Source organism: Strigops habroptila, chromosome 2 (assembly GCF_004027225.2).
Source record: "Strigops habroptila isolate Jane chromosome 2, bStrHab1.2.pri, whole genome shotgun sequence".
NCBI classification, from domain to species: Eukaryota; Metazoa; Chordata; class Aves; order Psittaciformes; family Psittacidae; genus Strigops; species Strigops habroptila.
In genome coordinates, this window is record NC_044278.2 from 75,136,881 (window position 1) to 75,151,063 (window position 14,183).

Consider the following 14,183-nt stretch of genomic DNA (forward strand, 5'->3'; position numbering starts at 1 on the left):
TGAAGTGAAAATATTAGTCATTTCATTTTGGTTTTGGTTAGGGTTTTTGGGGGGGTTTTTTGGGTTTTTTTAGATAGGATCTCTTTCTTACATTCTTAGCACCATGTGACAAATAAAAGGTATATCATCAAAGTTTAAAGTAAAGCAGAGATACTCAAATGTAGGATAAAATACCACAGATGATGACCATCCTCTATGAAGTTCTGTATAATTCATATTTTTAAAGATCTGCAAATATTCTGTTTATTTAGGGAAGTCTGTTGAGGCTGGATTCATCTACCCCAAATGCAGGAATACAATTAAATATAATAAGTTATATAAAATGAATCCAGGCCAGAATGTCACTTTTCATCTAGAAGTCACATATAAAATTCTGTTTTATAGAGGTAAAATGCGGGAAGTTCATGAATCAGTTCGATGTCTTACCCAACATGAGATTCTTTATTATTGTTTTGTTTTCCAAATTTGAGCTGTTTTCATGCACCCAGATTTCTAGCTCCAACACACACTGACTAATCTTTTATGTTATTTTCATGGGAAATACATGTTCTTATATATTTATGTAATTTCTGATACGAAATTCAGAACATCCAGAGTCAAAATAATTTTGTTTAAGGGATTTATGTGATATTTCTTGCACTTATCCAGCCCTCAGTAATTGAGTAAACTTATGTGAGTGATCCTGGTGACATAACTGATTCAATCAATACCTGTAAAATGATGAAAATATTTTAGAAGAGAACCAAATAAAATCTAGAACACAGTTCTACTAAACTTTAATTCAAATTAATTCTGATATTTAATTTATATTAGAGACAGTCTCTTTGAAAACTCATTGTCAAAATACATCTGTACTTGCATCCTTATTTTTCTTTAGACCATTCTAACATAGTAATACTTGCTAATATCAGAATATGGTGACATATACATTTAAAATGCAAAAAAGTAAACTAAATATAGGCATCTATAACACTGAATTAAGAGATTATATGAAAATAAAAATGCTATAAAGAGCAGCTTTGCAAAACAAGGAATATGATTTTGAGATGCCAGAGCCACTTTTCTTTTTTGCAGTTTTGATTTTACTTACAAATTTCTGTACTCTCTTTATATAACCCTAGTAATAATAATCACTTATCTATGCAGATATCACAGCAATCCATGCACTATAATCAGCCCCTCGAATGTATTTTACTATGTTTAATTTCAGCTCAGCAATTATAAAACCTAAAGCACAAAAAGAGGTACAATTTTAGGTCTGTCTTTCTGATAAAGCAAGAATGTTCTCTAGCATATATCCTTAAGAACTTTTTTTACTACTTAGTGTTGTGGTAGATTTGATTTTTTTGGGGAGTAGACATTTTTAAGGATTTTTGAGAGACTAATCACTGTGTCACAATGGATTATTTTTGTTGCCCTCCCCAGTTTTTCAATCTGAGGTCTTATGAAGGTAACTCAATCTTTGCTTATGCCTCATTGAGAGTAGCCCTACAGCTCACAAAGTCAAAACCAGCTCCTGCACTGAAGCTGTCATGTGCCTGCCAGAGGAATTGTAATGACCAGTGCCAATGAAGGGATGGAAAGCTCTAAATTGCCAAATGAACTGCACATTTATTTACCCACAACTATCTACTGAACATGAAAGAATTTAAATGACCATTCAAACTGTACATATTTAAATTACCGGAATCACCAGTACAGGAAAAAAAATCCACACACATACATACACATAAACCCACCAACACACAACAAAACCCCCACAAACAAACAAACAAAACTCCAAACAAACAAACAAACAAAAACAAACAAAAAAGCCCAAACCAAAACAAAGCCAAACAAGAAAACAAAAACCCAAAACAACAAAAAACCCTGAAACAAACCAAAAAACCGAACAAAAACCCAACAAAGCAAAACCAAAAAGGTGCAGCTGAGCCTAGCATCCACTTTTGCAACCTCTCCGTAATGAAGAAGTAGCAACATTAGGGATTTGTGTTTTTCTTGTGTTTATGGCATGCTCCCAGAAGGTGTTCATCTTGATGAAGGTGGTATTTGCCTTCAGCTCAATAACATAAAAATGTAGCATGCAAAATATTTAAGAAGGCTTGCAATTCCTGGCTTTTTCACTTCTGCTGTAATGTCATCCTTTTATTTAACTCACCGTTTTATTTTTTGTCTTTGAAACTGTTTTCAAAAGGCTAAATTTGTTTGCTTAAACTCAGATGTTTAGTGTCATTTAAGATGCCTTTAAATATATTGTTTGATTTCCAGTAGGCAGTTCGTAAGAGAAGTTCTGTGGTTTATCTGCCAATATCAGATACCCAAGATCATCTCAAATAGTGCTAAAGACATATGTTTCTGAAATTTAATCCAGTTATTAAAGTCTCCTGTGTAGAAGTCTTAACCAGAATGAATCAGAGTTCTCTTTCTTCTTTTAGTTTAGTTGGTGGAAAGAAGAGGGTGTTTTGGAGTGCCATTAATTTCATTCTACAATAGGCAACCAAGTCAAATGAATTGTGCCCTTTAAAAGCCTGTTTCCCTCAATTGGCTATAAAAGATCCTGAATAACTCTGTCATATTGACATAGATTTCTTAAACTTGTAGAGAAGAATCTCACCAAATGTTTTATTTTATCTGGCTTTTAGGCTTTTCTTTACTAGCATTATCTTCCAAAAATACTTTCAATATTAATTCATAAACAGGAATATATATCCCCATTTAAAAATCTAGATGAAAATCTGAGGTTAAATTATTAAATACCTATATAGAATAATAATAATATCCTTGATTTGTGGGGTTTGTGGGGAGGGGGTTTTTTTTTTGCTTCTTTGGTTGGTTGGCTGTTTTTTTTTTCTGATTGTGCAAAAGCAGATTCTGCAGAATCTGGAGATGAACATCTGGAAGATGACTTTCATGATCTGTCAGCACTCCAGTAAGTAACCTAACACATACTGATGGTCACATCAGACCATATGGCAAGTCCAAGTTAGATTCATGAATTAGACATTTTTGATTCCATGTAGTGTTTCTAACTTAGAGTCTTCAGGAATGTGACTAAAATTAGGTGGCATGAATCCACCAACAATTTGTTTCAAATTTTTGTTAAGAAAATAATCTCCTTCTATACTTAAAAGGAAATAAAATATATGCATTATTAGGGGAAAACAGTATGCTTTTTGCCCCAGTCTTCAGTTTTATCCACCTGAGAAACCACTTATTGAGCTCTCATAAATATGGTAAACTGTACACATCAGACATTCTACCGAAATTGCAAATATGTAAACCTCATTTCAGATGCATAGTTGTGTTTTATATATATATAGATAGATATATATATATCTGGTGTTCGGAACATGCTTTCACTACATTCCTTTAGCATCAAAGTTGCAGAATGTTTAAGACAATGAATAAGAAATGAAAGGTAGTTACTGCTCAAAGTATTTTGCAAAAGTTTCAAGCATGCCAATAGGTCTCAAGCTTTAGAATTATCTTTTTTTTTCTTTTTCTTAAAATTCCAAACTATTTTAATTTAAGAATACTTTATCTTCAAATATCACATATTTAATAGTTTATATGAAGGAGCAGCAGTGGTCCCAACCTGAATCCACGTAGTATGCTGCCAAAAACTCTCTCATGGCTCAGAAAGATTGGATTAGATTTAGCCTTTTCAACATGGTAATTTATTTTGATTTTTTCATATGTATGCTTAACTATTTGTAAAGGAAAGTCTTCTTGTTTGCTGCTGTAATTAGTTCTGCTGAAACCTTACACAATTTTGTAATACCGATTACTGTTCTTTGAAATAAAGATTTTTCACCTTTACAATTTTCATATCCCTTACTTCCTGTAAGATAAAATTAAGTGCCTTTTACTCACTAGATAAAAATTACTTGACATTCCTATTTGCATTTTTGTATCAAATTAATAAATAGTTTCAGTAATTTTGATTCTATATCTCCAGTGTACACAAGGATGAGGTTTTAAGCGTTTCCTCCATCTTTTTCCAAGTGAGTCACTTAATGAATTACATTAACTATACTAGGTCTCTTTATTTTCATTTTAAGAATGTACCAGAAATGCTGTCTGACTTCGATCAACCTAACTTCTTTCCTGAAAGCCTATATTATGAAAATAATGTACAAATTACTCTTTACCGATTATGTCGTCATTACAGTCCCTAAAAGAGTCTTTTGCACTTTACAGGACTGTTGCATCACAGGTCTTTATATAACATTATAACAGAGAACTTTGCTGGCTAATTTTCTCCTGTGAAAAATACTTTTCCCATTTTTAATCTACATAGAGAAATCAGCAGTTTAGACCTTTACAAAAATCTCTTTCAAAGCATCTCTTTTCAAAACACAGAAATTACTAACTCCATTATTCTCTTCTCCAGCCTGGACTGAACACTTGTAGGGAATAAACAATTACTTTTTATTTATGTAATTCGTGGAAAGTGTTTTAGAGTGGTAGCTGAGGTCATATAGCTTCAAATCAAATAGCTCGCTACTGGATTGAATGATTCATATTTAACTGCCCTGCAAAATCACTTGCTGTGATATTTAATGTACAGGAAAACATGGGAGTAATTATTCATAGAGATTAAGTGGTTTTGTATGTTAAGTAAACAAATCTGTTTGCTTCAATATTTGAATAATATTAATTTAAAACATTAAAATGAAACTCTCTCCCAGTGCTTGGGTAACTCAACCAGTAAATCATTTGAAAACAAAACAAAAAAAGGTCTAAATGCACAGTGTGTTCTGACCATTGTGAGCAGCTTTGCTGATGAAATGTAGCTATAGCTGATAAGATACTAAACTATTAGCCAGTTTCCTCTGAGCTTTGTAGGGTTGTTATAAGGTAATGAAGAACAGTGAGTTGGACTGAAACTAAAATAAGGTTAAAAGCTGATGATACCCTTTTAATTCTTTAAAATGTAACTACATAACATTTCAGTCAGGTTCATGATTTGTTGTTTTCAAGTGGAATTTGTTTTAATAAAAATGATGCATCTGCATCAAAATACAAATCTAACAAGAATGTAGAACAGGTTTTTTGTTGTTGTTATTTTAATATATTAAAAGGCATGGCAATTATCCCAACGCTAAGAAAAAGCAATTCTGGAAGTTTATGAGTAATTGCTATTGCAAACCATCTCATTATATAGTTCTTCCGCAAATCAATCAAGTTCTTGCATAAAAATAGATTGCACTTATTTCTATTCCTAATAAAATGACAGGAATTGCAGTTCTCTGATGTGTATATATTTAACACCTATATCAAATTCTTCTTATGTAAACCTGCTCTTAAATGGCTGTTTTACCTCCTGACTGGGATTTATTTCCTTTCCCCACGGTGCTGGGCTAAGGCTAGGCCAGAGGCACGGCCAGAGAGGGGCAGCTCCCTGTCTCCTCGTGCAAGCTTGTACTGGGTTTAGGTGGTAAGGTTTTGGTAGCAGGGGGTGCTGCAGAGGTGGCTTTTGTAAGAAGACAGCAAAAGCCATCCCCATGTCAGAAAGCCAGTTTCACACAACTCCATGATGGACCTTCTGCTGGACTGAAAGCTAAGCCTATCAGTAAAGTTGTTGGCACCTCTGTGATAACATACTTGAGAAAGGTTTAAAACTGCTGTGCAACAGCAGCCAAAAGAGAAGAGTGAGAAAATGTGAGAAAAAGAGCCCTGCAGGCACCAAGGCCAGAGGAGAAGCAGGAGGAGATGCTCCAGGGGACAGAACAGAGAATCTGCTGCAGCCCATGGAAAAGACCATGATGACACATATTTCCACTCTACAGTCCATGGGCATCCCATGCCAGAACAGGTGGATGTGCCCTGAAAGAAGCTGCAGCCCACAGAGAGCCCACACATGAGAACAATATTACTAATTGGTAGTAAATTAAATTCATTTCCTTAAGCCAAGTCTGTTTTGGCTGTAATGGTAATTGGTGAATGATCTTTCTGTCTTTATCCTGACCCATGAGATTTCCATTGTGTTTTCTTCCTATTCTTCTGAGGAGGGAGAGTGATAGAGTGACTTGGTGGGTGCCTGGCATCCAGCCAGGGCCAACCCTCCGCAAAGTTCATTATAAAGGGCCCATTTAATATCTGTCTCTCTCTACTGACTATCAAGAAACCAAAAATTACTAACTTTAGATGACTTTCTCATGATTGAAATTAGGTGAGTTAAACAACAGCTGTAATGAATTCTCTGTATTTTGGATCAACATTACAATGATGATATCTTACGTAGAAATACTTGTGTCTAATAATCTAAAAATAAATGGTAAAATAAATCCACACAAAAAATGGTGTTTAGGGAGAAAAAAAAGCTGATGGCATTTTGGAGAAGCCACTACAGACAAAGCACAAACTGCTGATGTCACAAGCATTTGAAGATGATGGTGGAAATGTTCAAATTATTCCATAGTAGTACGGACAAACTGTTGCTGAAGGATGCTTATCAATGTTATTTGAGAATTATGTGCAAGGGAGTTAAGAAGTTATTTGTGCATTATGGGAAATTCTAAAGCTTTGTGTAAGCTTTTGCTTAGCACTTTAGTCATTATGTTCTCTATATTAATAGTAAATACTCTATATTGTTCACCAGAAATCAGCATCAGAAACAAAAATTTTTAAAAACCAAAATAAATTATTTAAAAAGAAAAGTCTGATCAAAAAAACCCATACAGTATTAGATCATAACTCTATTGACTTTAGAGTTCAAAGGGATGCTTTTAGATCAGTTTGCAAAATAAAAGCTTGCACATGTAACAGATAGGTCATTTTGTTTCTTTGGTATTCAAATTTATTACAGTTCATATGCCTAAAATAAAATTAAACCAAGTGTAATCTATTGCAAAGTCAGGACTGCTTAACATGACTTTAGCTGAGTTGTCTGGGTAATGCCATAACCCCAGATTTTCTATAGCGCTCACTTTTTTGTGGAATGGCAAATAAGGTAGTAATTTGATGTGATGTTTTGTTTCATTCTTTACCTCAAAGCTGTTTCTTTTGTTAGTCTTCATAATTGTTTTTGAATTGATGATTTAACAGATTCTCCAGACTCTTTCTTCACTAAAATTTTAAGGATCAGTTCTGCAGTCAGAAGTGGAGAAAAAGATATAAACCAATCCAAAATTATTGTGTCATGTAATAGTTACTTCTGAAAGCATGGGTCACTTTTCTAAACGCTTCACTTTTGGGGTCTTATTGTATATAATAATGAAAAAACTATGAAAGCATGTTGACGCATTTTGTTGCTTTTTGTAAGAACAACACAAGTTGAAAAATTAGCTGATTTTATTTTACAGTGCTCATAAAATGAGAAAAATGTTTATCCTCTGGTTCTGTTACATATTGCACCCTGTGATTCCTAATGTGCTGCCTTGGAGCAAGTGGGAACTAAATAGAGAACAGCTGAGGCAGCAAGAACTCTGTCATTTATTGCAAAAATGACTTACGGGGCCTCAAGTTGTACAGCAGTGGGTTCACAACATATTAAAAGCTAAGTCTCTGATTCAGCGAGGCACATCATAGGCATAGTTGTAAGTGTGGTTTTGATTGTTTAACTGAGTCAAGGTCATATACATAAGGGCTAAGACTTTCAGCTGGATGCGTGTTTAGTTGAGATGCACTGAACTGGTCTTTCTTGCTCAAGCAGACTGGTATGTTGACAAAGCAAGATCAAGAAATAGTAACATTTTTATATTATTGTTATTATAGTACATATTTTAGCAAAACCAAAAGGCTATAGCCATTACTGGGTCTCTATTAAGTTCTCTCCTGGCAGGAAGGAGCTTTTACTCTGCATTGAATATGAAGGTGACAAAGCTGCATATCTGTGATGGTGGCTTCTCCTCCAGGAAAGCCAAGGATATTCTGTTGTTAAGCTAAGCTTGCAGGAAGGCTCTCTAGTGTCAACAGACCACCCCAAAAAATGGATCTACAAGTAATGAATACTAGTCTGACTCTGAATTAGATTTATTTTTAATGATTAATCATTAGAAGTTTATTAACAGAAAGACGATTGACAAAAAATTAGATTAATATTCTGTCCAGTTCCTCAAACTGCTTTTTCTGTAGGGAATCGTTAGTGTTTTGCTTTACCTGCACTCAATTCTGATGTTTTGCATCCATATACACACCTCCGTTACACAACCGCATGGAAGAAAGCACTAAATAAATCATCAAACAGACTGAGCAAGAATTTAAAATCAGTTCCTGTAGCCCTTGGGAATGCATGGGACAGTGGAAAACATTAATTTTTAACTCTTCCACTATGTATCAACTGCAGATTTTTACTGAATTCTCTACTTCTGACTGTGTTTCAAGTCATATACAAGTTGAAATTTGTAGGGTTTGGGTTTTTTGGTTGGGTTTTTTTTTCCCATCAGTTATCAAGTTTAGGATTTATCGTGTTTAACTTAAAATATCTGAAGCCATCCATTTTGCCCTTATCATTCTCTTATCATTCTCCCTCTGTGGTGATTAGACAAAGGACATTTGGTAGAGGTACCTTCTTTCTCCATTGTCTGTAAAAGGAGACTGGCTAAGGTAAGAATCTTTGCTTTTAGATGGCTAGTGTCAAGCTAAAAAAGTCTGAGCCCATAGGTGTTACCAACTTTAAGTCTGGTGATTTATTAGTGACATTTTCCTTTGTGATCTTAGAATATCAGTATTACCTCCATGTGCTAAATTGTATGTTGAATGTAATGCTTGACAAATTAAACTGTAAACTGAAAACCTTACAGCCATTTTAAGATCCTATAGAAAGAGCTAGATTGTTAATGATGATGTTAATGATGTCTTTCACTTTGGTGCCTAATTTATTCTGGCATGACATGATAAAGATTTAAAAATATTGCGATGATGCAAAGTCAAGTCAGTCCAGAATCCTCCACGGTGAAATATACTATAAACACAGAAATATCATATTGTACAGTGCATTACATTGAATTAAATGTATTTCCATGATTCCTGCATTACTGGATAGAGAAAGTCACAGAACAGGGATTGTCAGATGAAAATAAAAAAAAGCAACCAACCAAACCACAAAAAAATTTATCAGTGGTCCCAAAAGAACACAACACATGTTCATCCTATAGAAAGTCTCTTCTAACATACAAAAACTCACATTTTGTTTCCAGAAAGAAACCAATATTCCTACTATGGTACTGCTGATTCTACAGCAATTTATACCATCTGAAAATCTGATCTAGCAAGTTTATCACTGACTTAACTAGACATATTTGAGTAGCAGCACTCAGATTTGCAGTTAGAAGAACAGAGATCCTATGATGCAAATTAGTACTATCATTTTATGCTGTAATTGTTTTATTTATTAGTATTGTAAATAAAACCAATAGCCCATATTTTTACATATAAGGTATTTTTGTTTTCCCTATTCCTTGGTTGTTTTTTTGTTTGTTTGTTTGTTTGTTTTTTAATTTATCTACATTTTTTTTTGTCAGAATCTTGTATAAAATTGTTACCATTATACACCTGCTTAGTTTCATTCACTCGCTTCTTTTATTATTTGTTTGTAAAATAGGAAAAAAAATTGAAACAATCATACCAGAGCACTGAAAGTGATAAGAGGTCTTGGAGACAGATAATGTGAAATGACACAGAGAAACTAGAGAATGATTCCAAGGATGAGAGCTGCATATGATTAAACTTTCATCACTGCAACATGGGAAGTGTTAGATGTATTTGGGAGAGGAATAATAGAAATAATGATATGTGGGCAAAGATTTAGCAACCTCGCACTTTTGCAGCTGAAGCTAAGGTGAGTTTTGCCACCAGTTTCGAGAAGTGAAAACCAGAATTTGACATCCATATAGCACAACTGTGTATTGCCTTTCAACATTTAGGGAGAACAACTTTTTTTTAGGATTTGGACCTTCATGGGAAATCGAGTGAGACTAATTAACTAATTTAAAAATAAGTAACTCAGTTTTCAAAAGTCTTCTGAGATAGATTATAAAAAATTTTTGTAGGGAGAGTTCTGCAGAAATGTTGTGTGAGTCCACCAATATACTTGCTCTGTCCCTGCTCTTCTTAATCATCCATTTATGGCTGTTGTTGTGTACAGAGTACTGGGATTATGGACCTTCAGTCTAAACAAATATGTCTGTTCTTACGTTCCTGAAGGATTGCCCATATGAGAAAGAGCTTGTGTTTGTAGGCACTGATGGGAAAATGCAGATCAGCAATATCCAGGGCTTATAGATAAATTCTACACCTGCATGTGCGAAGGGGAGGAAGCCTTCTTTCCAAATTTTCACTCCAGAAAAGGAATTTTCTACAGCAATGGCTTTACAGTTCTATTAAAACTTATGCTGAGCTTCAGGTGTTCCAAGCACATCATGTTCTGCATGAATGGATGGAGTTTCTTCTGTTGCTGAACCTACTAATATTGTGCCAGGAACTCAATACAATGACATAGAAATGAGAGAGATAAAATTTTCAAGAAGAATGAAACACTGACATGAAGTATTGTAACCTATGATACATTGCAATCCCTGCAAGATTTACTTGGTTGCATGTTTCTGGCATATAGGAAGACAATACTGTACTAAAAACTGGGAGAGAGGACAGTCCGTAGAACATGCTTTCTCCTGCCACTATAAAAGTAAAGGTCTATGTCAAACTGCTGTTTGGATACAATAAAAAAAAAATAATTACAATTACAAAAATAACAGCAAATCCCAACCAATTAAAACCCAACAAAAACAACAAGTAAAACTGTACAGCGATATTGCATTCCAAAGTAAGCAAAACATTGACTATAGACTTAGAGGATACTTCATATCCAAATCAATAGGAAAAAAAATATGTGCCATTAGAAATTGGAGCAAACTTTCTCCTGAACCTCTTTTTTGTCCAACCAAGCTCTTAAAACTATGTAGTATCAGTTTCTTGTACCATAGTCTGGTTCAGTAGCTTTGAACCTACCTGTCAGTATAAAAAACCAACATTTTCCCACAAACACTTTTTTTTGTCTTTGGTTGCAATACCTTACTGATTAAAAATACAAGTTGATAACAAATGGTATTTTATAGTTTTTCACACTTGAATTGTAGCAAAACTTTCCTGATTTTTTTTCTAAATTAACATTTTTGTAATTATTGTAAGTACTGCAAATTAACACATAGTTTGACCTTTAACAAGTTAAATCATTCGTGCATACAGCCTGTTTTCAGTAACTATTCAGGATGATAGAATCCATGTATTTTTAAAAAAGCCTAAACTGCAAAGAACCATCTGGAAATGTCAGTGGCTTACCCCGATGGTATGATAAATTATGTGATGAACAAATATGGTCTGATTCAGCAACCAACATATGCAGTCCTTAGCAGATTGTAGTCTTGCAATTAAGCCTTGGCTTGCAAGTCATAAAAGTCTTAATTCTATACCTGGATGTACAACATTTTTCTTTCCTGTGATATTAAGAAACTTGTCTATATTAATAGCATCACATAGAATTAAAAATGTAAGTGCTAAAGACTTTGAAAATCCAAATGATAAACTTATCATCCAAAATCTTCAATTTAGGTTAGTACTTCAATGTTTAACATATATATTAAGATAAATTCATAAATGCACCTGAAGAACTCAGATACACCATCTTCAAAAAAGTAAAAAAAGGTATACATAATATTTTTCTAGACAAAAATATCTTCTTTTTATATATGCAAACTTCTTTTTTTATACCCTTTAATAGAAAGTTATAAATATTTAATAGAAATAAGTGAAGTTACTAAGGGTTTTTTTGCTGTTAAATCATGACTTTGAGTTGATGTAGCTGAGGTAACAAGGTGCTAATAAAATAATCTAAATAGAAGAAAATGCTATTTTTCAAAAGAGTTATTCTTTGTAATGGCTTTAAACTGAAAGAGGGTAGATTTAGATTAGATATTAGGAAAAAATTCTTCACTATTTGGGTGGCAAGACACTGTAACAGGTTTCCCAGGGAAGTTGCAGATGCCCCATCCCTGCCAGTGTTCAAGGCCAGGTTGGATGGGGCTTTGAGCAACCTGGTCTGGTGGAAGGTGTCCTTGCCCATGGCAGGGGAGTTAGAACTAGATGATATTTAATGTTCTTTCCAACACAAAACATTCTATGAATCTATGATTCTATGATTCTATGATAACGTATTACTCTAAAATATTACCAAAGATACATTAATGTCCTTCATCACCAGATTTAGACTGCAATGTAACATAATTTATTAATTACTGAAGACACCATTTTAAACTATTGTTATATAAGTATTTCTAGTTTCCAACCCCATAGATAAATTACCTCCTAAAAAAAAATTAAAAAGGAGAAAAAATAGAGAAGAAAAAGATCCAGACACAGCTGAAGTTCCTATTTCTCTGCACAATTTTTCTGCGCCATTCAAGTGGGTATTGCATCCCATATAGACTTGCAGATTTTTATGTTTACACTCTAACCTATTAAAGTCAGTACAAAACTATGTATAAGGGTCATTACCATGGTTCCACCAATTGCTGGAAGAATATTTATGTAATTGACAATTTTAATGAGCCTTAATATATGTAGAGAAAATATCTGCATCTTCTTTGGAGGGTGGTCTATTGACTATCAAGGTTATCCTGACAAAAAGTGCAGATGTAAATAAAACCCACTGAGACTAAATTTGCTAAGCTGACTCAGAAAGAAACATTTCACAACAGAATAATCCATTTATCTATCTATTTATTTATTTATTTAGTTATTTTACTCTCTATACTAAATTACAGTTGTTCTTTCCTAAACTTTTCCTTTTATGGCTGTGAACCAAAGGGTTAATGTGTATTTATCACACAAGTACAGATGAAAAAAAATGTCAGGTATCTTGTCCAACCTATCCAACAATGCTCTAGTATACTCTATTTAAAAAAACCCATACAAATAAGCAAGTCTGCAACAATTAGGCAAAGTGCTTCCCAGTGGCCCCTTTTCATTGGACAAAAATAATTCTACACATAGTCCCAAAGTCCTATTTAATTCCTCAAACAAGACCCTAAATTGGACAACTGTGTAAATTAGGATTGGATCTGACTAGCTAAAGATTACTGAGTTTTCTCAATGTTGGCTTTAAGGTATGGTTTCTTTCCTCTTTGAACTTTAATTTGTTAGTGTAAAAAGGTAAATAATGGACATATGGGTTTGTTTGTTTCTTTGTTTTCCACAGAGAAGCCCAAACAATAGCATTAGGATTAGAGTTATAACATTACCGAAATTACATTTAAGTTTCAGAACCTCTGAAACCTGTGATTGTGGGCAGTGCCAATATTGTGTTCTCTTTTACAGCCCCATATAAATAAAAGTTTTTAGAAACTTTAAAACAAAACTGTCTGTTCATCTCTAGCTTTTTTACTGTCTTATCTGTCCTCCACCGCTTGATTTATCCTTTAAGCTATCTGGGGCAGGAATTGCTTTATACAGCTCCTAACAAAATGGTGTGGTGGTCTATGCCTAGAGATGCAAGTGAAATGAAGATGCAATTCTGTTGTGCTGATAATCAGTTGTCAGATAGTTAGGAAAAGGATTTCCTATGCTTTTCCTCATGTTTCTGAATTTATGATGCAAGGATAATCTATCTCTAGGAATGACTGAATTATATGGAGACATAGTGCCACTCTACATATCTTATGAATATGTAAGGCATCATATCTTATAGATCCAATTTGCCAGATAGGGTGATACACTCACAGGACCTTTTCTCCCAGAAGCAGAAGATGAAATGCATCTTTAAATCAATTTTCTTGTATGTATCCATTTATTTATACTTTTCCCCAAGGATGCTTGATACAGATTTTTTTTTTTTCTCCCCAGTGGAATTATTTAAATTCCTTCCCAGACGTGTTAGATATTATCTTTTAGAGCTATAAATTAAATCTTTCTACAACCTATTCACTCATATTTCTATCAATCAACTTTGTCTTAGTCACCCAAAATATATAAGCTGTCTATATACATATTAATATTTTTACTTTACAAGTATATTCTACAGGAACTTTGTGGATTACATATTTGTATATACATGTGATTTAAAAGCATGTTCAGTTTTGAACTTGCAAGTGTTACCCACTTTTCCACATATAGCCTATGGAAAATCCAGTTGTAAAGACAAAATAGATTGCTGCTGAAACAAAACCCCACATTTTTCTTTCAAT